The 25,725-nt window shown below is 42.9% G+C and overlaps 1 long non-coding RNA gene across 2 annotated transcripts in view; it reads left to right on the top strand.

The window, feature by feature from the left end:
• Positions 1-24,750: 24,750 nt before the first annotated feature.
• Positions 24,751-25,725, top strand: part of LOC133563475 (uncharacterized) — a 53,345-nt gene continuing 52,370 nt past the window's right edge. For both annotated transcript variants that reach the window (XR_009809050.1, XR_009809049.1), the window contains exon 1: positions 24,751-25,015. This is a non-coding gene — a long non-coding RNA (uncharacterized LOC133563475). The remainder of the gene's footprint in view (positions 25,016-25,725) is intronic.

The following is a 25,725-nucleotide window of genomic DNA, read 5'->3' as shown; positions in this document are numbered from 1 at the left end:
AGACATGCATTAATAATCAGCGAGTGTTGCTAAAACTGCCGATCTTGCACAAGTGCTTCAGGAAGAGGTGTAGGCACAAAGTCACAAAGGCGCATGACACATAATGACAACATCTCTTACTCTTACACTTTAAAACAACCATAACTTTTAAAAAATAATCATATCCTCCTGCATGTATCGGGTAGTCTGTTACACAACCAATAAAAACACCTTATAAAAGCTATCTCCACATCTTCTCCATTTACTTTGTTTTAAAAAGGAATAATAATGAGCCATTTGTTGTTATGAAAGTTGGATACAATCCTAGAGTAATGTTATGATTTAAGCAGCTGACAGTAAAATTATTATAAATTTTTGCTAAGCCAAGTTTAATTTATGCATTTTTCAAAACATAGAATAGGTGTTATGGCGCATGCGCACACTGTCATTCCATCTGCTGCCGGAGCAACAAGAAGCTCCGCTGAGAGAGCAGCCAGACACGACCCCGCGCGCCCTGCTCAGACCGCGGCCACGCTCCTCCACGGCCACGGGCAATCTGCAATTAGCGCACGTGGACTTGATGAACCTCAGCAGTATAAAGACGAACGCAGCAGACGACCCAGCGGTGGGCACCCGGCGGCAGTGGGAGACAGGTCTGGACTACCGGCAGGCCAGTGTAGTACCCGGACTCTTTTGTTACACGCTGTTGTAACACGTAGTGTGGCATTGTCTTGCTGAAATAAGCAGGGGCGTCCATGATAATGTTGCTTGAACGGCAGCATATGTTGCTCCAAAACCTGTATGTACCTTTCAGCATTAATGGTGCCTTCACAGATGTGTAAGTTACCCATGCCTTGGGTACTAATGCACCCCCATACCATCACAGATGCTGCCTTTTGAACTTTGCATCGATAACAAACCGAATGGTTCTGTTCCTCTTTGTTCCCGAGGACAACAAATGTCCATAGTTTCCAAAACTGGACTCGTGAGACCACAGAACAATATTCCACTTTGCATCAGTCCATCTTAGACGATCTCAGGCCCAGAGAAACCGGCGGCGTTTCTGGATGTTGTTGACAAATGACTTTTGCTTTGCATAGTAGAGATTTAACTTGCACTTACAGATGTAGTGACAAAATGTATTCAGTGACAGTGGTTTTCTGAAGTGTTCCTGAGCCCATGTGAATATATCTTTTACACACTGATGTCGGTTTTTGATACAGTGCCGTCTGAGGGATCGAAGGTCACGGTCATTCAATGTTGGTTTCCGGCCATGCCGCTTACGTGGAGTGATTTCTCCAGATTCTCTGAACCTTTTGATGATATTATGGACCGTAGATTTTGAAATCCCTAAATTTCTTGCAATTGCACTTTGAGAAACGTTCTTAAACTTTTGACTATTTGCTCACACAGTTGTGGACAAAGGGATGCACATTTTTTAGGAAGCTGTTTTTATACCCAACCATGGCACCCACCTGTTCCCAATTAGCCTGCACACCTGTGGGATGTTCCAAATAAGTGTTTGATGAGCATTCATCAACTTTATCAGTATTTATTGCCACCTTTCCCAAGTTCTTTTATCACATGTTGTTGGCATCAAATTCTAAAGTTAATGATGATTTGAAAAAATAAAAATAAAAAAGTTTATCAGTTTGAACATCAAATATGTTGTCTTTGTAGCATATTAAACTGAATATGGGTTGAAAATAATTTGCAAATCATTGTATTCCGTTTATATTTACATCAAACACAATTTCCCAACTCATGTGGAAGCAGGGTTTGTAAAATATACCGGTGTATTAACTGTAATACCGGTATACTGCTCAGCTCTTGGGAAAGTAAATAAAAAATTAAATAAACTTTTATTAATTTATGATCTTGATTTATGTTAGGCCGACAGAGAAGGCCTAGCTGAACATGATGGCCCACCATTTTTAAAGCCATTTTTACGTAGAAACTTATGTCCTCGTGTTTTGTTTTCAGTGCTGTGGCTGTCTATAAAGGAGTTTATGGTGTATGTTTTTTCAAATACTCAGCTGTAGAACTGTTTTTATCACTCCTGAATAAAAACTGAAATGTGACATATTTTCAGTAGAAGATTTGTTTTTGTCAGACATTTCCTAATTGCATTGATTTGCAGGCTTCAGAAAAGTCAAGAGATTGAAGTCAACTATATAAGACCATTTTTTTTTACTTTGTTACAAGTACTGAAAAGTTTTTTGTTAATACAAACTTTTGCTCAAAACATTCAGACTCAACACTGTTTGCTGCCACAGGTTTCTCAGAGCTGGAGGTGTCCACATGGGACAGCTTGCCTGAATGGAGACTCCCAACATTTAGCACTCCTCCCCACCCCTTGCCAGCACTCACCATCTGGCCTGGTCCTTTCTACGACATGAGAGTGTGCACAGATGTGCGATCAAAATATTCCCATGCGAGTGCACATATGGAACACCCCTTTTTTGTCATGCGGATTACTTTTGTCTCCGGCAGATAAAGTTTTATCAGCATCACATGATGCAGTGTAATGTCACCAGTGTGTATATTCTTACTTCAGTACATCTTTCTGACAACTAAGAACCTGCGACTTGTAGAGAGCCCCCTATCATTCAGCATGGACAATGCATGGCAAACAAATATAAATCAAAAGTCAGTTGGACGAATCATCCATCCATCCATCCATCTTCTTCCGCTTATCCGAGGTCAGGTCGTGGGGGCAGCAGCCTAAGCAGGGAAGCGCAGACTTCCCCTTTCCCCAGCCACTTCGTCCAGCTCTTCCCGGGGGATCCCGAGGCGTTCCCAGGCCGGCCGGGAGACATGGTCTTCCCAATGTGTCCTGGGTCTTCCCCGTGGCCTCCTACCAGCTGGACGTGTCCTAAACACCTCCCTAGGGAGGCGTTCGGGTAGCATCCTGACCAGATGCCCGAGCCACCTCATCTGGCTCCTCTCGATGTGGAGGAGCAGCGGCTTTACTTTGAGCTCCTCTCGGATGGCAGAGCTTCTCACCCTATCTCTAAGGGAGAGCCCCGCCACCCGGCGGAGGAAACTTATTTCGGCCGCTCGTACCCGTGATCTTATCCTTTTGGTCATGACCCAAAGCTCATGACCATAGGTGAGGATGGGAACGTAGATTGACCGGTAAAATGAGAGGTTTGCCTTCCGGCTCAATTCCTTCTTCACCACAACGGATCGGTACAACGTCCGCATTACTGAAGACGCTGCACCGATCCGCCTGTCGATCTCACGATCCACTCTTCCCCCACTCGTGAACAAGACTCCTAGGTACTTGAACTCCTCCACTTGGGGCAGGGTCTCCTCCCCAACCCGGAGGTGGCACTCCACCTTTTTCCGGGCGAGAACCATGGTCTCGTACTGGGAGGTGCTGATTCTCATTCCGGTCGCTTCACACTCGGCTGCGAAACCGATCCAGTGAGAGATGAAGATCCCGGCCAGATGAAGCCATCAGGACCACATCATCTGCAAAAAGCAGAGACCTAATCCCGCGGCCACCAAACCGGAACCCCTCAACGCCTTGACTGTGCTTAGGAATTCTGTCCATAAAAGTTATGAACAGAACCGGTGACAAAGGACAGCCTTGGCGGAGTCCAACCCTCACTGGAAACGTGTCCGACTTACTGCCGGCAATGTGGACCAAGCTCTGACACTGATCATACAGGGAGCGGACCGCCACAATAAGACAGTCCGGTACCCCATACTCTCTGAGCACTCCCCACAGGACTTCCCGAGGGACACGGTCGAATGCCTTCTCCAAGTCCACAAAGCACATGTGGACTGGTTGGGCAAACTCCCATGCACCCTCAAGAACCCTGCCGAGAGTATAGAGCTGGTCCACAGTTCCACGACCAGGACGAAAACCACACTGTTCCTCCTGAATCCGGGGTTCGACTATCCGGCGTAGCCTCCTCTCCAGTACACCTGAATAAACCTTACCGGGAAGGCTGAGGAGTGTGATCCCACGATAGTTGGAACACACCCTCCGGTCCCCCTTCTTAAAGAGACAAATCATATCATCCATAACTCCATCAAAGGGCCTGATTAACTAAAGGTTTGTGTGTACTAAAACACGTCCAAATTTGATAGCAAATGAAAAGCTGATCTACTAAACGGGTGCACAAAAGATCGCTACTCCTCAGTGTGCAGAATGAATATAGAGAATATACGCTGATGATCAGAGCGCCCACAACACTGGAAGGAGAAGATGAAAATATAATTATTCTGCACACGCCATTTGATTTTCATGACTAAAAATCAAAGAGCGCTATTTGTCTGAAAAGTACATGCAAACTGACACAGTGACACATGCATCTGTGAGAAAGGAGGCGAGTGGGAAGCAGCTCCATCCTATGTATGCCTGTCAACTGATATGGACTGTCAAAAAGGAAAATATCAGACATATGGTCTAATCACCAATATAATTTTCTACTTGTAGGATAGGATAGGATAGGTCTTTATTGTCATTGTACAAGTACAATTAAACTTTGTTTTCAACACAAACCTGTTCAAGATTAGACAAACAAACAATGTACAGGGTTACAGAACAGGAACACTGATGGGTCGCCACAAGGCGCCCCGTAAAAAATGGGAAAAAGGTCAACGCTGGGGAAGGATGAGTAAAAAAATACAATCCAGACTAGGCTCCTAAAGGGGCCCAGTCTGGAGTGGGAAAAAAACCTACATAGCAAAGCACATATACATATTACAACATACATCTCGAGATATCTAGCAACAGAGGGAAGGTAGTTCAAGGTCATGGTGGTAGGCCGCGGCTCTCAGGCGCTGACCATCCATTCCACACCCCTATGGGATTTGCGTCGAGGGCGTTGGGTTGGGGGGGGGGGGGGGGTGGAGTGTGTATGTGTGGCGTATATTTTTGTGTGTGTGTGTGTGTGTGTGTGTGTGTGTGTGTGTGAGCCCGTAGTGTGTCTCTGTTCCGCGGCCTTGGTGTATTGCAGTGGCTAGTCCAAAGTCAACAACAGGTGTGTGTCCATGAGAGACAAGAAGGGAGTTTGTTGTGTCTACGCTGCAGTGTCCTTAGGGAGAGTCTCGAAGCCAGGGAAACAATCCAAGTTAGAATGATTTTTATGCGGGTGAAAATAAAATTTGCTTTTCACTCTAAATTGTCTATGACTGGTCCTCAAAACTACGGGGTAGACAGTCCGATGTAATCCACAGTTCTTCCCACGTCCTCCAATCATTTGTGGCAGGTTTCGGGTACTTTGAAGACTGCCAGCGACTTCCAATTTGTTGACAAACCAGAGCAACACTTACTCCAATCAGCAGATGTCCTGTTGTCATAATTCCGAATAGGTGGATATCTTCACGTCCTCGACAAAAAAGGTTCGCCAGGCACGCGGCACTTCTCCTAGTCCCAAGAGTCTGTGGTGTGTCCAGCAACAACCACTTCGTCACCACAGCAGGTTCCCCCGAACCCAAGATCTTGTCAATTTTATTGAGGCCAGTTAAATAGTTCCAATGTTTAGATTTGGAGAGCAGTGCAAAAAGAGGCAACAAGAAAGTTAAGACAAGACAAAACAAAGAAGCAAGCAGGAGAGATAAGGGAGAGGAAAGGGGAGCGTCCACCCTCGATGAGTGCCAGTGAGGATGACTTAAAGGGGTCATATAATGATTTTTTTCTACATTTAAAACAATTCTTTGTGGTCTACACATAACATGTAATGGTATTTTTTTTTTCTAAATTTTGTATAGATTATGTTTTATAGAGTGTCTTCAGGAATAGACGTTTTGTGGCCGGTCTTATTTACGTGCCTCCACTTCGAATGCCTCTTCTCCCCGCCAGCCATGTTGTAGTTTTTAGTGCTTCCATATCAAGTCTACTGACAAAAATAAGTCAGAAGAACACGTTACACCGCATTAGAAATTACAACAGCGGAGGATGCATGTGCATGTACAAGCCAGTCTTCACCACAACAAGAGGATAGAGAAAAAGGAGGAGCCGTCTGAATACCATTGGAAATGGGTAAAACTTTACCGTGTGTGGCTATTTGATGACGTCACACGTGGGAAAAATGTCACAAACGGGTCAGACTCCAAATGGTTCGTTTGGAGGAAGGATAAGGGAAGGCAAGATTGTTTTATAAATATCTCCACCATGCTTCCGTGGTTTGATTTCAAATTTTCGGATTTTGCGCCCGAAGGCAGCTGAGATAGGCTCCAGCAACCCCCACGACCCCGAAAGGAACAAGCGGAAGAAAATGAATTGATGGATGGATCCCACATGTGAAAAAACAGGTAAGAAAAGTTGTGTGGAGGTTTCCCTCCAGTGGGTTCTTCAGACCACCAAAGACCGACATGAGAGCCCGGATCAGGGTTACAACACTGGTTTATTTTTTCAAATAGTTCAGCGGGTTGCTTTCCATCAACTATCTTTTTGTGTCTGCCTCTCTCTCGCTCTCACTCCAGCTCCAACAATGTCTTTTCTTCCGGCTGCTGCTTAAAAAGAGCGACAGGTGATTAGATAATAATGCCCACCTGGGCCATCTATGCACCTGTCGCTGACTCCGAGGCTAGTTTCAGCACACCCCGCTTTGCTGCAGGCATGCAGGCCACGCCCCCCTCCACAAGGAGGTTTTGAATAATAGATCCCCTTTAAAGCCCAACTTAAGAACTTCTAGTTTTGGTTGATTTTGGCGGCGCCAGTGGACCAAAGTGGTAGTGTTTCGGCAAAAGAAGACCACAAAAATTACGTCTCTAATGGCTATGCTGATGTTAATCAGCAGACACAACAAGAAATGATCTTGTATTGCGCAACAAACATGACGCTACTACCAAGAATGTATCCGGGTGTATGCAGGTCCAAAGCGAAGAAAGACCAGCGGGAGAGTTTTTTCAGAGGAAGTGGTGTGGAACTGCAAACTATCATTTATTGCTACCACGCTAATTTCTGTTGGCAAACATTGGCATTATCATTTTGATATGAGCATCGAAAGTACCTAGCCAAGCAGAAACAGCAGAAATCCCTCCTCATTTTTGAGCTCACGGCAGCGAGTGAAAGCCGGGCCAATGTTGATCCTGACTGTCCTTTTATCCGGTTAAGGTCCCTTTTACTTTTTTGTCTACTCAGACAAAACTTTTTGTTTCTTTGGTTGTTTTGTAACTTCGGCCATGATAGAAGTAATTGGACATAAGCGTTCGCATCGACTTCTGTATTTTTAACGAATAGCAAAAGGCGGAAGTGACGGACCCTAAAGAAAGTCAGCACATTTGTATTTTTCGTGTGGCAGGATTCCTGGCACCCTCCACAACGCAAAGTGCCAGTGAAAGCGATACAGCATGACAACATGAATGTGCAGTAAATGATCGATTGTCTCTACGGTAAATGCCTTGTACAGTTCACGATAAAACCTCATTTAAATAAGGCGGTCAGCACCATTTTTCAACCGTACACGTAGTATGTGTCGATCACATGCAACATGTCCATTCATAGTATAAGCAGTTTGTGAACGTCTCTTTGTGGTGGTGCTGACAGATCTTTCGTGAGCCTGGTAGACAGGTTGAATCAAGTCTTTTATTGACATACATCAGTATGGTTTTGCTTTCGCATAATATATGTTTAGGACTCTCTCCCCCTGGCTTCCAACTCCAACTCTAGTATCTCGGCCCGGCTGCTGCTAGTAAAAATCCCAGCTGGGCAATCCACTCACCTGTAGCTGGCTTCGAGGCCGGCCATACACACCCCATTCCTGCAGGAGGCGCGACGGCCATGCCCTCCGCCTCACAGTTATTTAGTTTGCACACGCTGTTTAGCACACGGTAATTGGATGTTAGTAGTTTAAACCTAGTGTATGCTAGTCTTGAGTGCACAAAGGCTGAACAAAAGATGTGAGAAGCAAACAAAAATATTCAGTTGATGGATGAAAGGGGAAAAAACACAAGCTCAATAAGATGTTATGATTTAAGGTGGATGACTGTGCACATGTGAAATACTTTAGGCTGATTGGAAAGCTCCCAGCGACAGACGTGGTGGATGACAGCCTGTTGTGTGGCTGCCAGCCCCATCTGTCTACTTTCACATCACCTCTGTCAGCCACATAGAGCGAGAGACATTAAAACAGCGGTGGGGAGAAAGAAATTTGACCAGCCAATGGGAGAAAGGTTGACACCGCGGCCCGATATGTGATTTTAATAGCGAGACACAGGACAGAGGCGTTCGTATTCAGGTATAATTCTGTGCTGTACATTTCTTACATTGTTTTTTTTTTTTGTCTTTTCACTAAGCAAACTGCATATGTTCAACAGCAAAGGTGTGTCTTGCGCTTCCAGTCATCTCATTTGCCTATTGCTCAGGAGCACCGTGGTTGCTTCTGAGAAAAGGCTATGTTGTTAACCGTTAAGAGCCAACTGAAGTTGGCTAAGTATCAAAGTCAGTATACTTAGGGGAATACCATGCTTCATTACAATGGTCTACCAAGTGTGAAAAGTAAACAACTGTGGTAGAAAAAGTTAGCCATTGTTGGGTTGGACATAATCCTGTTGGAAAAGGTGGTTTGTCTTATGTCAGACTAATGATATGTCCACATGAAAACACAGATATTTTGAAAATGCATGTTTTTCTCTGGGGCTTCACGGTGGCAGAGGGGTTAGTGCGTCTGCCTCACAATACGAAGTTCCTGCAGTCCTAGGTTCAAATCCAGGCTCGGGATCTTTCTGTGTGGAGTTTGCATGTTCTCCCCGTGAATGCGTGGGTTCCCTCCGGGTACTCCGGCTTCCTCCCACTTCCAAAGACATGCACCTGGGGATAGGTTGATTGGCAACACTAAATTGGCCCTAGTGTGTGAATGTGAGTGTGACTGTTGTCTGTCTATCTGTGTTGGCCCTGCGATGAGGTGGCGACTTGTCCAGGGTGTACCCTGCCTTCCGCCCGATTGTAGCTGAGATAGGCGCCAGCGCCCCCCGCGGCCCCGAAAGGGAATAAGCGGTAGAAAATGGATGGATGGATGGATGTTTTTCTCTGCAGGTCTGATTGTTTTTGTCCTTGAAAATGGTGAAGAGTTTGATTACGGGTGGGTAAAACATGCACACCATTAGATAAATACATTAGATTAGATTAGATTAGATTATATTAGATTAGATTAAATTAGATTAGATAGTACTTTATTTATTCCTTCAGGAGAGTTCCTTCAGGAAAATTAAAATTTTCAGCACAATCCCATTCAAAATCAGACAAACATTACAGGGAAACAAAACAGGATTGCTGACGGATCTGGCGGCTTCCAGCACCCCTTACAAAAAAAGTGAGATACAGGTAAACAGGGGGGAGAGAGAGAAAAAAATAGAAGATTAAAATAAAAGAAAATAAAGAAAAAAAATCGGTCTAAACCTGGGCCCTGGAGAGGGGGTCCAGACTGAGGCCAAGGGAAAAAAACAACAACAGCTCATAGCCATAGTACACATCCCTCTCACATGTGTGTAAGAGGGAAACATCAAACATCAAAGAACACAAAGAACATTAAAGACGTTAAAGCAGCGGATACAACCAGCCACTTCTACGTACTGTACAGCTATGAATAAAAACTAAAAGAAACATGTACACTGTGGTGGCCTCTGCGGTGCTCCACGCCATCGTCCGCTGGGGTAAAGGGAGCATGGCGAGAGACAGGAGCAGACCCAACAAAGCAACCAAGAGAGCCGACTCCACTCTCGGCCGCCAACCAACTCTCGGCCAGTGTCCAGTCCGCATGGATGAGCGAGGATACGTCCAAGGAAACTGACGTGTCCGACACCTGCTCACCCAGCCAAGACACCGCGAAGCCTCTTCATCCCGGCGCTCAGTGCCAGCTCCGCAGCCTTGTCCCGTCATCCCCATCTCCTCCAGTCCATCCAAACAGACTCCGGTGTGGCAGAGACCCAGCAGCTGGTCTCCATGGCCAAAAGGCTCCCGGGATGCAGATCTAGAAGTCCACAAAAAAGCACCGCAGAGGTCACGAAAGTGCCACCCCTTGTCACACAGTCCCAAAGGGTCCCGGACCAAAAGGCAAACAAATATAATAACACATGAAAACAAGAGGGAAACACACAAGGATGACACAAGAGCACAGAGCTCCTGCCAACAGCAGCCACTACAGCAGCGCCATCTTGGAAAAAAAGTTGACCTAAATGTAAATTATTAGTTCAATGGCTGACTTCAGTTGCAGGAAGCTTGGATTCAGTCCCCACTGTGCCTGTGTGAGTGTGACGGTTGAACGCCTCTATATGTGCTCTGTGGAGTTGTCTGGTTGCCAGTCAGATGGTAATCCACCTTTTACCCCAGAGTTAGCTGGGATAGACTGCAGCTCTTCCGACCCTGAACAGGAGGAGCGATAGAAAACGGATGGATGGCTGTAGAATGTTCCTGATACACTTTGCACAAAACTTTTCACTCGACTGTGTCACAACCAACGACACATGTCCCGATACCAATATTTTGGTACCGGTACTGGTACTAAAACTATTTAGATACTTTTCGGTAGTTTTTTATACTTTTATAAATAAAGGGGACCACAAAAAATTGCATTTTTGGCTTTGTTTTAACAAAAAAATCTTACGGTACATTAAACATATGTTTATTATTGCAATTTTTTCCTAAATAAAATTGTAAACATACAAGACAACTTGTCTTTTAGTTGTAAGTAAACAAACAAAGGCTCCTAATTTAGTCTGCTGACATATGCAGTAACATATTGTGTCATTTTCCTTTCTATTATTTTGTCAAAATTATCAAGGACAAGTGGTAGAAAGTTATTTATTAATCTACTTGTTCATTTACTGTTAATATATGCTTTGTGACAATCTGTCACTTTATTTCTGTTAGTTTTTCGTGTTTTTGTATTTACTTCCTGTTCAGTCCTCCTATTTTGTTGTATTTCCTGTTTAATTCACGGAGCACTGTTGCTTTTCTCTTTTCGTTGATTGGCAGCGGTTCACACACCTGCTGTCACTCACACTAGTGTCTATTTATGTTTCACTCGAGCACTCCTCAGTGCTCGATGATAATATCATGTTGAGAACGTTACTTTGCACGACTGCTTTTATTTTTATTTGTTTTCTTATGAGTTCCATATTAAATTTGTCTTACCTTCACTCCTCTCTCCTGGATTCTTGCATCATCGGGCACACACAACTGCAGCCATGCGAGTACCCAACATGCTTACTTTCTCTTTTAACATGTTCTGTCTACACTTCTATTAAAATGTAATAATCAATTATTCTTCTGTTGTTTGGATGCTTTACATTAGTTTTGGATGATACCACAAATTTGGGTATCAATCCGATACCAAGTCGTTACAGGATCGTACATTGGTCATATTCAAAGTCCTCATGTGTCCAGGGACGTATTTCCCGAGTTTATAAACATAATATACATTTTGAAAAAACGAAAGAAGATGTTTAACAACATAATATACATTTTTTTTTAAAGAAATGTGTTGATGCCAAAATAATCGATGTACTCAGAGTAATATCGACTAGATATACTCCTGTACATGGTATCATTACAGTGGATGTTAGGTTTCACCAACATAGCCACAACTCTCGTAAACAAGCTATCCCAACATTCTGGTCGCTTTGGTGTAGAACACATTAAAGCCTTCTACAGAAAGCTAGGAGTAGTCAACAACAATTTCAAATTAGAAATGGTCTCAGCTAACGAGGTGCTTAATAAATTGAGCGCGCTCCACCCAAACAAGGCCACCGACCTTGACAATATCCCCTCCAGATTCCCCATGGACTCTGCCACCACCATTGCCCCAATAATCACTCATATAATAAACCTCTCAATCAAACAAGGCCAAGTACCCAAGGATTTCAAGATAGCAACAGTAACCCCCCTTTTTAAAAAAGGAAGCAAATTAGAACCTGGTAACTACCGACCTGTTTCTATTCTCAGTTCCATTTCGAAAGTAATGGAGAAAATAGTTTATGAACAGGTTGATAGATACCTTGCTCCTAATAAACTAATGTACAAATTCCAATCCGGTTTCAGAACTAACCACTCCACTGACACATGCCTTCTTTATCTGACCGACCACATCAAACATGAGGTGGACGCGGGCAAATACTGCGGCATGGTCATGCTGGACATTCAGAAGGCCTTTGACACCGTTAACCACACTATACTGTTGGATAAGCTCCGAGCAATCGGATTCGACGAAACCTCATCGAGCTGGATGCAATCTTACTTGGAGGGAGGAAACAGGTGGTAGAGGTGAACGGCACCATGTCCCCTCCCCTCTCAGTAAGCTGTGGAGTCCCCCAAGGCAGTATACTAGGACCTTTACTGTTCCTAATATACGTAAATGACATTAGATTAGATTAGATGGATAGTACTTTATTTATTCCGTCAGGAGAGTACCTTCAGGAAAATTAGAATTTCCAGCACAATCCCATTCAAGAACAGACAAACATTAAAGGGAGACAGAACAGGATCGCTGACGGGTCTGCCAGCTTCCAGCGCCCCTTACAAAAAAAGATGAGATAAAGGTAAACAAGGGGGGGGGGGGGGGGGGGAATAGAAGATTAAAATAAAATAAAAAAATCGGTCTTATCCTGGGCCCTGGAGAGGGGGTGCAGACTGAGGCCAAGGGAAAAAAACAACAACTCATAGCACGTGTAAGAGGGAAACATCAAACATCAAAGAACACATAGGACATTAAAGACATTAAAGCAGCAGATACAACCAGACACTTCTACATACAGCTATGAATAAAAAGTAAAAGAAACATATCCACTGTGGTGGCCTCTGCGGTGTTCCACGCCATCGTCCGCTGGGGTGGAGAGAAGATGGCCAGAGACAGGAGCAGACCCAACAAAGCAACCAGGACAACCGACTCCACTCCCGGCCAGTGTCCAGTCCGCACGGATGAGCGATGATACGTCCAAGGAGACTGAGGTGTCCGACACCTGCTCACCCAGCCAAGACACCGCGAAGCCTCTCCGTCCCAGCGCTCAGTGCCAGCTCCGCAGCCCTGTCCCCTCATCCGCATCTCCTCCAGTCCCTCCAAAGCGACTCCGGTGTGGCAGAGACCCAGCAGCTGGTCTCCATGGCCAAAAGGCTCCCGGGAGGCAGATCCAGAAGTCCACAAAAAAAGCACCACAGAGGTCACGAAAGTGCCACCCCTTGTCACACAGTCCCAAAGGGTCCCGGACCAAAAGGCAAAAAAATATAATAACACATGAAAACAAGAGGGAAACACAAAAGGATGATACAAGAACACAGAGCTCCTGCCTACAGCAGCGCCATCTTGGAAAAAAAAATAAATAAATAAATTTTAAAAAATGCCATCAGCATGCCACTGTGAATTGTTCCTGTTTGCGGATGACTCGGCCCTGCTGGTATCCGGCAAGGACAAGTCACAGGTGGAACAAATCCTCAGTGCTGAACTCCTCAATATTTGCACCTGGCTCGCTGACAACAAGCTATCCATACACTTAGGTAAAACGGAATCCATCCTATTTGGGTCCCATATCAAACTTAAGAAGGTCAGTGACTTCACTATAAAAGTGGGTGACATTGTTATCACCAGGAAGGAGGAGATCACCTACCTAGGTTCCATTCTAGAGGCTAATCTTTCCTGTGATAAAATGGCAACCAAGGTGATCAAAAAGGTCAACCAAAGAACGAGATTCCTCTACAGAATCTCCTCTCTGGTCAACAAAAGCACCTTGAGGATTTTAGCGGGAACTCTCATTCAACCCTTCTTCGATTACGCTTGCACCTCCTGGTACCCCAGCACCTCCAAAACCCTCAAATCTAGACTCCAAACATCCCAGAATAAGCTGGTCCGGTTACTTTTAGACCTCCACCCCAGATCACACCTCAATCCAACCCACTTCTCCAAAGTGGGCTGGCTCAGGGTGGAGGACAGAGTAAAACAACTTGCACTGAGCCTAGTCTATAAAATCCGCTACACCTCCTTGATACCGAAGTACATGTCAAACTACTTCCTTAACATAAATGACCACCATAACCACAACACCAGGGGGAGCTCCACAAACCACGTTAAATTCGCTCCATTCTGTCCACTAAAGACGCTGAGATCATTATCCATGCGTTTGTTACGTCTCGCCTCGACTACTGTAACGTATTATTTTCGGGTCTCCCCATGTCTAGCATTAAAAGATTACAGTTGGTACAAAATGCGGCTGCTAGACTTTTGACAAGAACAAGAAAGTTTGATCACATTACGCCTGTACTGGCTCACCTGCACTGGCTTCCTGTGCACTTAAGATGTGACTTTAAGGTTTTACTACTTACGTATAAAATACTACACGGTCTAGCTCCATCTTATCTTGCCGATTGTATTGTACCATATGTCCCGGCAAGAAATCTGCGTTCAAAGGACTCCGGCTTATTAGTGATTCCCAAAGCCCAAAAAAAGTCTGCGGGCTATAGAGCATTTTCCGTTCGGGCTCCAGTACTCTGGAATACCCTCCCGGTAACAGTTCGCGATGCCACCTCAGTAGAAGCATTTAAGTCTCACCTTAAAACTCATTTGTATACTCTAGCCTTTAAATAGACTCCCTTTTTAGACCAGTTGATCTGCCGTTTCTTTTCTTTTTCTTCTATGTCCCACTCTCCCGTGTGGAGGGGGTCCGGTCCGATTCGGTGGCCATGTACTGCTCGCCTGTGTATCGGCTGGGGACATCTCTGCGCTGCTGGTCCGCCTACGCTTGGGATGGTTTCCTGCTGGCTCCGCTGTGAACGGGACTTTCGCTGCTGTGTCTTGGATCCTCTTTGGACTGGACTCTCGCGACTGTGTTGTATCCATTGTGGATTGAACTTTCACAGTATCATGTTAGACCCGCTCGACATCCATTGCTTTCCTCCTCTCTAAGGTTCTCATAGTCATCATTGTCACTGACGTCCCACTGGGTCATTATTGTCACCAATGTCCCACTGGGTGTGAGTTTTCCTTGCCCTTATGTGAGCCTACCGAGGATGTCGTGGTGGTTTGTGCAGCCCTTTGAGACACTAGTGATTTAGGGCTATATAAGTAAACATTGATTGATTGATTGATTGAAACCCAGATTCCGATCAGACAAAGGTCTTAACTCATTCTCTTTCTATGCCACATCAATGTGGAATGCACTCCCAACAGGTGTAAAAGTAAGTGCATCTCTATATTCCTTCAAAACCGCTCTAAAACACCTCCAGGCAACTTCAACACTTTACTAATACCCTCCTCCATTCACATCCCATCTCCCCGGATTATAAACAACTCAAATGTACTTCTAATGTATATACTTGTTCTTATACTATCTGAACTCACTATGTTCTCTGCTGGCTGTACATATCCTACTAAATAAGACTTACACTGTTTCAATGTCCACATTTTTCTGTTGATGCAATTGTTGATGACTGAAGTTCTGATATCAACCAAAGCTCCTCATCCCACCCCCCGGATTGTAAATAATGTAAATAATTCAATGTATATACTATGATGATTAACTTGTGTGATGACTGTATTATGTTGATAGTATATATTTGTACCATGAAGTGATTAATGTGGACCCCGACTTAAACAAGTTGAAAAACTTATTCGGGTGTTACCATTTAGTGGTCAATTCTACGGAATATGTACTGTACTGTGCAATCTACTAATAAAACTATCAATCAATCAATCAATCAGGTGTAGATCCACCGATGGCGTTTGTTTACATTTTGACACCGGTGAGCTACGGTGTGTAGTAAAGCATGTTTAGCTATTCCTCATCCTGCAGGGATGATACTTTTAAGAAATGTACTTTATTTGCCGCCATGGAGACAAGGATTAGTGATTTGAAAGTATATAAAACACTGCCGTCTTAAGCCGCTAGCTAGCTATCCATGTCTTAAAGCAGCTCTTGCTGTGGGCGTTTCAGTGTTATATCTTCACCTTTATCATTAGTTTTTAAGCCAAAATGCATCCGTTCTCCCTTTTCTGTCTACACATTGTCTGCTTGTAAGTACTCAGTGATTGTGCGCTGTCGAACATGCCCGTCTGCTCGTAAACCAGCAATGACACAACGTGACGACGTTGGGGGCGCAAAGGGAGTGGGGGACCGGTGCTTTTCAGAGGTAGTATAGTACCAAATATGATTCATGAGTATCACGGTACTATACCGTACAACCCTACTACACATAAGATCCATCCATCCATCATCTTCCGCTTATCCGAGGTCGGGTCGCGGGGGCAACAGCCTAAGCAGGGAAACCCAGACTTCCCTCTCCCCAGCCACTTCGTCCCAGACTTCCCTCTCCCCAGCCACTTCGTCCAGCTCTTCCCGGGGGATCCCGAGGCGTTCCCAGGCCAGCCGGGAGACATAGTCTTCCCAACGTGTCTGGGTCTTCCCCGTGGCCTCCTACCGGTTGGACGTGCCCTAAACACCTCCCTAGGGAGGCGTTCGGGTGGCATCCTGACCAGATGCCCGAACCACCTCATCTGGCTCCTCTCGATGTGAAGGAGCAGCGGCTTTACTTTGAGTTCTTCCCGGATGGCAGAGCTTTTCACCCTATCTCTAAGGGAGAGCCCCGCCACACGGCGGAGGAAACTCATTCCGGCTGCTTGTACCCGTGATCTTATCCTTTCGGTCATGACCCAAAGCTCATGACCATAGGTGAGGATGGGAACGTAGATCGACCAGTAAATTGAGAGCTTTGCCTTCCGGCTCAACTCCTTCTTTACCACAACGGATCGGTACAACGTCCGCATTACTGAAGACGCCGCACCAATCCGCCTGTCGATCTCACGATCCAACACATAAGATTTCATTGAGAAAAAAAGTTTAACTAATTGTGCCTGTTACAGATGTCTCATCGAAGGGACACGTAACGTAAAGGGTGGACACTATGCACAGGTTCGTTTGTGAAGAACAGTTTATGTAACAGAATAATTTCTAATACAAATTATACAGTCGCCAATACGGCAAATCTTGGCACCATAGGCGGGTGCGCGGTGCTCGGCAGGCTGGCGATTTGCGGGAGTGTTCGAGCGAGCGAGGGAGAGAGAGAAGCTTCTGATTGTACCCAGAACAAGAACCAGATTTACTGCATACTTCGCATTTAAAGTCCAAGGGGAGAAATCCACCATCCATGCTGAAAATCCTTACTGTAGTCTTTAATTCTGTGACCAATTAGGTGTAAAACTTCTCTGTACAGTTTGTCCCCAGACTGCACATCGATTGTATAGAAACACGTATCTTCTGAAGTGGGTTACCAATAAAGAAAATCTTCCCTTGTCAGATTACCTGTCAATCCCATAATGCCAGAATTTACAGGTGCTATTCACACGAAAATTTACAAAGATAAACTATCATTATCATAAAGACTTAATTGGTTAAGTGAGAGTCTGGTACATAATTGGGTTTCACAGAAAGTTACAGTTTGTTTTCATTTGACTAAAGACATGTCAATGGATGACATCTCAGCAGATTTTGACATAAAAAAAAATATAGACTTGGATATAATTCACTTTTGTACGATTCTATGCACAAGATAACAATCCCCAAGACAGTTGGTTTACTTGAAGAATGCTTTGCATGTGTCTTTAGATCACTAGCTGTCAGACTGACCCTGACGTCGATCAAAACAATTATTTCAATGGGAAATGCACTTTTTTTGGAATTTTGCAAATCATCCATGATCCTTATGTTAGACATAAGGACACACGTCTTTCTCTTTTGTGTGCTGTAAATAGCTTAAAAATAAAAAAGCCAGCAAGAAGCGGCTGACAATGCAGGTAATGGGGATTGATCTATTCTGCCTATAAAGCCTTGAACAGAAAGATCCAACCATGTTTTATATACATGTTGTAATTATGTATGTATTGCAGAACAGGCACATTCACGGTTATATGTAATATTTACAGTATTTTGGTCATTTTAAGATTTACCGGGTCCTCTTTCCTGAGCGCATTGATTTCACAGGGCGCATAACAACAAATTCTAATTCAGTCTATAAAAAACAACTGCTACTTTGTAAAGGCCATCAACGACTACTTTGGGACAAATAAGCATCCAGCACCTCATATTTTCTACCCTAAATATACAAAGAATGAACGACAAGTTTTAAAAACTGTGTGCTCAGCAGATCCAGCTATAATAAAACATTAAGTATTATGTAGTACCAGTGGTGGACCGTCAGGGCCAGTGGGGGGTGGGGGTGTGGTCAGGGGTGGGGTGGAGGCGTGGTTGGGGCGTGGTCGGGGCAGGGGGTGTGGTTAAGAGGGGTGGCGTGTAGTTCACCAACTCGAGTATTTCATATATATTTTATATATATATATGTATATATATATATATATATATATACATATATATATAAAATATATTATATATATATAATATATATATATATATACATATATATATAAAATATATATGAAATACTCGAGTTGGTGAACTACACGCCACCCCTCTTGCCCACAAATTTTCTCCCGAAAATCTCCCAAAATTCAGGCGGAGCTGGAGGCCACACCCCGTCCAGCTCCATGAGAACCTGACTCAGCAACGTTGTGACCCTCTTAAACAGGACAATACTGCCATCTACTGTACATAGAATAGAATAGAATGTAAACATATTCTACATATATTCTACATTTAAGTGCAGTCAAGGAACATGCATTAGGGAGTCTGTTCTGAAGCCCAGAGTAAAGACACGTAACTTCATCACATCGCCTGGTTATTGACTCCAACCCAATATATTACACCGTCGACGAGCAAAATGAAGAAATACGCTTGCAAGTTGCAGAATGATTGGACACAAGAATTTCAGTTTATCCAGGAGAGTTCGAAGGGGAAGGGGTATGTTGCCTGTAAATTTTGTAGAACAGACTTCTCCATTGAACACGGCGGCCGAACGGATATACTCAGCCATGAACGGTCAGCGAAGCATAAAGCATCCGCAGTGCAGCATCGTTCACAACCCAGTATTATGGGCTACCTCGCAAAATGGAGACCCGATGGTGTAACTTATGCTGAGACAAAGATGGCTATGCTAATAGCTGGAAGCAACATCCCGTTCTCATTTGCGGATGTCTACAACAAATCCTTGAAGGATATTTTCCCGGATTCGGAGATCAGTCGCTAGTACGCAAATGGCAGAACAAAGGTTACTCAAATAGTGAAAGTTAAATGTTTTTAGATTTTTTTTAGTAACCAGCAAGCACTGTACAGTTAGTAGAACAACTGTGTTTTTATTACTGTGTATTTGATAGGTCCCGTCAGAAATTCAACTATTTATTTTATTTATATAGATAATAAAATAAATATATATAGTTAGAATTCACTGAAAGTCAAGTATTTCGTACATATATATATATGTATATATATATATATATATATATATATATATATATATATATATATATATATATATATATATATATATATACATATATATATATGTACGAAATACATATATATATATATATATATGTATATATATATATATATATATATATATATATATATATATATACATATATATATATGTACGAAATACATATATATATATATATATATATATGTATATATATATATATATATATATATATATATATATATATATATATATATATACATATATATATATGTACGAAATACTTGACTTTCATACATATATATATATATATATATATGTATATATATATATATATATATATATATATATATATATACATATATATATATGTACGAAATACATATATATATATATATATATATATGTATATATATATATATATATATATATATATATATATATATATATATATATATATATACATATATATATATGTACGAAATACTTGACTTTCAGTGAATTCTAACTATATATATTTATTTTATTATCTATATAAATAAAATAAATAGTTGAATTTCTGACGGGACCTATCAAATACACAGTAATAAAAACACAGTTGTTCTACTAACTGTACAGTGCTTGCTGGTTACTAAAAAAAATCTAAAAACATTTAACTTTCACTATTTGAGTAACCTTTGTTCTGCCATTTGCGTACTAGCGACTGATCTCCGAATCCGGGAAAATATCCTTCAAGGATTTGTTGTAGACATCCGCAAATGAGAACGGGATGTTGCTTCCAGCTATTAGCATAGCCATCTTTGTCTCAGCATAAGTTACACCATCGGGTCTCCATTTTGCGAGGTAGCCCATAATACTGGGTTGTGAACGATGCTGCACTGCGGATGCTTTATGCTTCGCTGACCGTTCATGGCTGAGTATATCCGTTCGGCCGCCGTGTTCAATGGAGAAGTCTGTTCTACAAAATTTACAGGCAACATACCCCTTCCCCTTCGAACTCTCCTGGATAAACTGAAATTCTTGTGTCCAATCATTCTGCAACTTGCAAGCGTATTTCTTCATTTTGCTCGTCGACGGTGTAATATATTGGGTTGGAGTCAATAACCAGGCGACGTGATGAAGTTACGTGTCTTTACTCTGGGCTTCAGAACAGACTCCCTAATGCATGTTCCTTGACTGCACTTAAATGTAGAATATATGTAGAATATGTTTACATTCTATTCTATTCTATGTACAGTAGATGGCAGTATTGTCCTGTTTAAGAGGGTCACAACGTTGCTGAGTCAGGTTCTCATGGAGCTGGACGGGGTGTGGCCTCCAGCTCCGCCTGAATTTTGGGAGATTTTCGGGAGAAAATTTGTCCCTGGAGGTTTTCGGGAGAGGCGCTGATTTTTGGGAGTCTCCCGGAAAATCCGGGATGGTTGGAAAGTTGGTCCATCCATCCATCCATCCATTTTCTACCGCTTGTCCCATTCGGGGTCTCGGGGGGTGCTGTAGCCTATCTCAGCTGCATTAAATCATGATCATAAATTGATAAAAATGAATTGTATTTTTATTGATTCGCCATAAATATATAAAAGTATTCATCATATTCTCTTCATATCATATTGGGCTCCAGTGTTGTTTTTAAGTTAGCACTTTTATCCAGCTAATTTGTTGCCAGCGCTGTATGAATTCTGCTGGAGGCCTCCTCAATCAACATTAGCGGTGGCTCTGCCTTGTAAACGAATGGAGGACATCAAATTGATAGACAGTTGCGATATCCAATCAGGTCATGAGTTGACAGTACCCCATTTAGGTAGCCTTAGGTTAAATGTGACTGTAATTGGATACTCACTCGTCACTCCCAAGTGAATATCCAATCACAAGTTCACATTTGCGAACACAGGAAGTGACAACGAAGCCACATCTAACTAGCAGAAAAAACACCCGTACTCACTTTTTTAACTCACAAAGAAGGAGAGCAAAACATTGATTAGGTGGCAGATATATATTTGAAAGGCCATTTTCAAGAAGGATATTTAAAGCGAGATGAATTGATTAACATAGACCCCGACTTAAACTAGTTGAAAAACGTATTCGGGTGTTACCATTTAGTGGTCAATTGTACGGAATATGTACTGTACTGTGCAATCTACTAATAAAAGTTTCAATCAATCAATCAATCAATCAATCAAGTAGGCCGATCCCAGAAGCTAGCTAAGCTGTCCGGCGGTGAAAAGTTGTGCTAGCCACTTCCACTCGAATGCACAAACTACAAGCGGTACCACTGGCTTTTACGGTGATGGATGGGTGTTACAAATTTTGAGTTCAAATATTTTATTTCTATATTTTTTCACATTTAATATGTTTTGTACAATTATTTTGATTTGGACAGTACCAGGTAAAATGTTTTAATTGCTAATGCAGGTTTTATGATATTGAAAAATAGCCCGTTTTGTAGACTGTGGAGGTGATTCAACGGCCAGTAGTGCGGATGTGTGTTTCTGTGAACTATTTCTCTAGTGGTGGTCATGTGGTGACATAATAGATGGTATTTTGGGAGGAAATTATTGATGTCGGACTAAGTTGGACATTATTGAAAGCTGATGTGGGAAACGCAAACAAGCTAAATAAGAAATACAATCCACGGACATATTTTAAAAATCACTTATTGTAAAATGTCTGCTCTCACTGGGATGCCGACTGATGGGATGTTTGTATATTTTAGCACCAGACTTGTGCTTCTCATTCGGATGATTAATTCAGAATAATCCTCACTCCTCAGGTATAAAATGTTGGGATGAAAATAGCATCTCGCCGCATCTTCCGAGTTATGTTTTCGGGTCTGATTTGAATTTCGAATTGACCATCTTCTCGGCTGATGCCTCGCAACAAGTGTGATTTATAATAGGAAGCGGCTGACAAGGCAGGCTGAGCGTACTCCCCCCCTCGTTTTTCTTAGGGGCGGGAAAAAAAACTGCCATGGCCACCTGTCTTCTCTTCCTCCGTCACTTCCTCCACAAAAGCGAGCTTGTCCTCTTCCTCTGACACTTCTTCATCTTGTGGTTGTACTTCCTTTTCTTTGTCTTCTTTGACCTTGTCCTCTTCGTTCTCCTCATCCTCACCATGCTCCTCTTCATCATCATCCCATCATAGCTCGGTTGGTAGAGCAGCCGTGCCAACAATTTGAGGGTTGCAGGTTCGTTCCCCACTTCCGCCATCTTAGTCACTGCCGTTGTGTCCTTGGGCAAGACACTTTACCCGCCTGCTCCCAGTGCCACTCACACTGGTTTAAATGTAAAAATTAGATATTGGGTTTCACTATGTAAAGCGCTTTGAGTCACTAGAGAAAAAGCGCTATATAAATATGATTCATTTCACACTTCACTTCACTTCACTAATCTGGCAACAATTTGTTCAGACTCAGAGGCTATTCAGCAGCAGCAGCTAAGTAGCTCGCTTACGTCTCTGTGAGCAAGGCGCTGTGTTACTAAAAGTAGTTCCTCTGCGTTAGCTCTAACAATAACAATGTTATGCAAATGGAGGGTTGTTGAAGGTATTTGTTTAAAAGCGAAATGGATGGCTCTCCAATACGTACCTCTAACTCTTGCTAGTAGATTTTTTTTTTTGTTAGTTTTTTTGTTTTACGATTTAAAACGCACAGAAAAGACAAAGACATGGATAGTATGTATGGTGTTATCACCGGTTAAGGTTTTCTAAACAAATAGACTTTGTCGTCAACAGGAAAGCGTGCATGTTAAAACATCCCGCAGGATACGACTCAGACGATCAAATCTGTCAATGTTGGGCGGTAAACATGGCAACATTAGCGGGGGATCTTAAAGAAATGGTCTGCATCTGGAATTTTAATTCGATTTTAACTTTAGTAACCCTGCTGTAGACCAGGGGTGCCCATTACGTCGATCGCGAGCTACCAGTCGACCGCTGGGGGTGTGTCAGTCGATCTCCAGCCAGGCTTTTAAAAAAAATAGACCTAAAAATTAGTGATCATCAATCTTCACCAAGACGTCACTTAAATGACATTCACGGTACCGGAGGGTCTTGTGAGATGACGCTGGCTGCTGCAAGATCATTATCATGAAAATATGACCGAGAGGGAGGCGAGAAACACTTTTTATTTCAACAGACTCTCGCGCCGTACCTTCCGTCAAAACTCTAAAGGCCGACTGCACATTTCCTATCTTCACAATAAAAGCCCTGCTTCATGCTGCCTGCGCTAACTAAATACAGAGTCTCGGAAAACTGGCGTGCACAAGCGATCCCTCAGAAAACTGGCGTGCACATCACTTGTGCACGCCAGCTTTCCGAGACTCTTATTTTGTTAGCGCAGGCAGCATGAAGCAGGGCTTTTATTGTGAAGATAGGAAATGTGCAGTCGGCCTTTAGAGTTTTGACGGAAGGGACGGCGCGAAAGTCTGTTGAAATAAAAAGTGTTTCTCGCCTTCCTCTCTGTCATTTTTTCATAATAATGAACTGGCAGCAGCCAGCGTCATCTCACAAGACCCTCGGGGGCCGTGAATGTCAATCAAGCAAGCTACGGAAATCGCCGCCAATGTTTTTCTTGTAAAGTGTATGGAAGCTGGATGAATTAGATGCCAAAAAACAACCACTTGCATGTGGTATTGTACAGAAAGGACACATTTTTCTCCTCCATTTGAAAATGTGGGCGTTATCCTCATTACTCTCTGATTCCAGTCAATGCAAGTCATCAGAATCAGGTAATACACCAACTTATATTCTTGTCTTCGTAAAAGAAAGACATCTATATGTGTTACACATGCTTGTATTATCATTAAACACATTTAACTTGTTTACAAAAATGTCTCTTTCATAAATAAATAAATATAAATGATATATATAAATGAGGTAGATCCCCTCGAGTTGGTCAATTGAAAAGTAGCTCGCCTGCAGAAAAAGTGTGGGCCCCCCTGCTGTAGACAATGAGTGGAGGTGGGTTGTTCAGTTTAGGATGAATATAAGGTGTATGGAATGGAGTTCGTTTGTGGAATGAACCCAGCCCTGTTCTGGACTGATCATAAAGGGCTCATGTTGCTAGAAAATTAAGTCACATTCCTATCTAGATTAGAAATAATAGTCATTTTGTCCCCATATCTTATCTAGTAATTGCCATTTCTAGTAAATGTATCTTTGCAGACATGTTGTGTTTGTTTAAAGGGGTCATGTTATGATTTTTCCCCCTACTTTTAAAACACTTCATTGTGGTCTAAATAACAAGTAATGGTGGTTCTTCGGTCAAAATGTTGTAGACCATTGGTGTCAAAGAGGGAACAGGTTTTTTTCCGGCCCGCGTGATGAGTAATTCTGTTTGGCAATCAAATGGTTTATACCGGGGCTAAGCAAAAGGTACACAGTAAAAGGGGACTGTGGCTCCTCCTCCTCGACCCGCATGAAACTTAAAACCTGCTGTTTTATCTTTCCTGTTTCGAACACATCGTCATTTGGCACCCTCCTTGCCCCAAAATGTCTCTGTCAAACACAAGAAAAGTGAACTTAACCTTCTGAATAGTTTTTATCTCCGTTTCTTATGGTTTGTTGAGTTAGCACTGGATTGATACGTTGACATGAAAAGGGAGGTATTGGATACCTAGAAGAGTTCAAATGTTGTGTTTTTTGTTCAATCCCAGAAAAACTGTGTGTGAACGGCTTCCTGCTGTTATCGTGCGGGTTGCATGGACCATCAAGGAAAGACATCGCTTCGCACAGGTTTGACTCTTTATTTTTCAATAAAGGCTGCTCGCAGTGTCGGTCGGTCGCTCTTTCAGATCCTCCTCCGCTGCCCGCGCCGGTCTCCTTTTCAGTCGGCCGCGACTTTCTTGTGCTGTTCTCGGTCGCTCTGTGGTTCTCGTGGCTCGCTCTCGGATCGCTCTCCTCAGTGCTGCACACACTCCAACTCCTCTCTCCTTGATCGCTCCTCCTTCTCCCCTTTTATACAGCAGGAGGAGATGCAATAATTGTGTGCCGGTGCGCGATCTACGCACCGGAATTTGATTGCGGCGGCGTCGCTTCCAGCATGCCCCGCCTCTCCGCTCCGCCGCATCCTCCGCCTCCTTGCCGTCATCTTGTGGCCTAAAGTTTGAATCCTGACTTTATAGATACACTGAGACAAAGTGTAAGCTCACTGTATTTTTTAAACTGAACCTATTTCCTCAGTACTTTCAAAAAACTTGAAGTGTTTTGTCCAGAGGATTATTTGTGATTTGTACATTCTTGTTCTATTTTTGGCCAAAGTAAAACAAAGAACACAACCTGGAATTGTCTTTATGTTTAAGTTATCATGCCATGATTTTACCATAACGGCCCACCTGGGAATAGGTTTTCCTACATGCAGCCCCTGAGCTAAAATAAGTTTGATACCCCTGTTCTAGACAATATGATTTACAGACCATCTCCAAGCTGCTTTCTGACAATCTCTT

This window comes from Nerophis ophidion, linkage group LG12 (genome assembly GCF_033978795.1).
Source record: "Nerophis ophidion isolate RoL-2023_Sa linkage group LG12, RoL_Noph_v1.0, whole genome shotgun sequence".
NCBI classification, from domain to species: domain Eukaryota; kingdom Metazoa; phylum Chordata; class Actinopteri; order Syngnathiformes; family Syngnathidae; genus Nerophis; species Nerophis ophidion.
The sequence above is the reverse complement of the archived record's forward strand: the minus strand, read 5'-3'. Positions and strand labels throughout refer to the sequence as shown.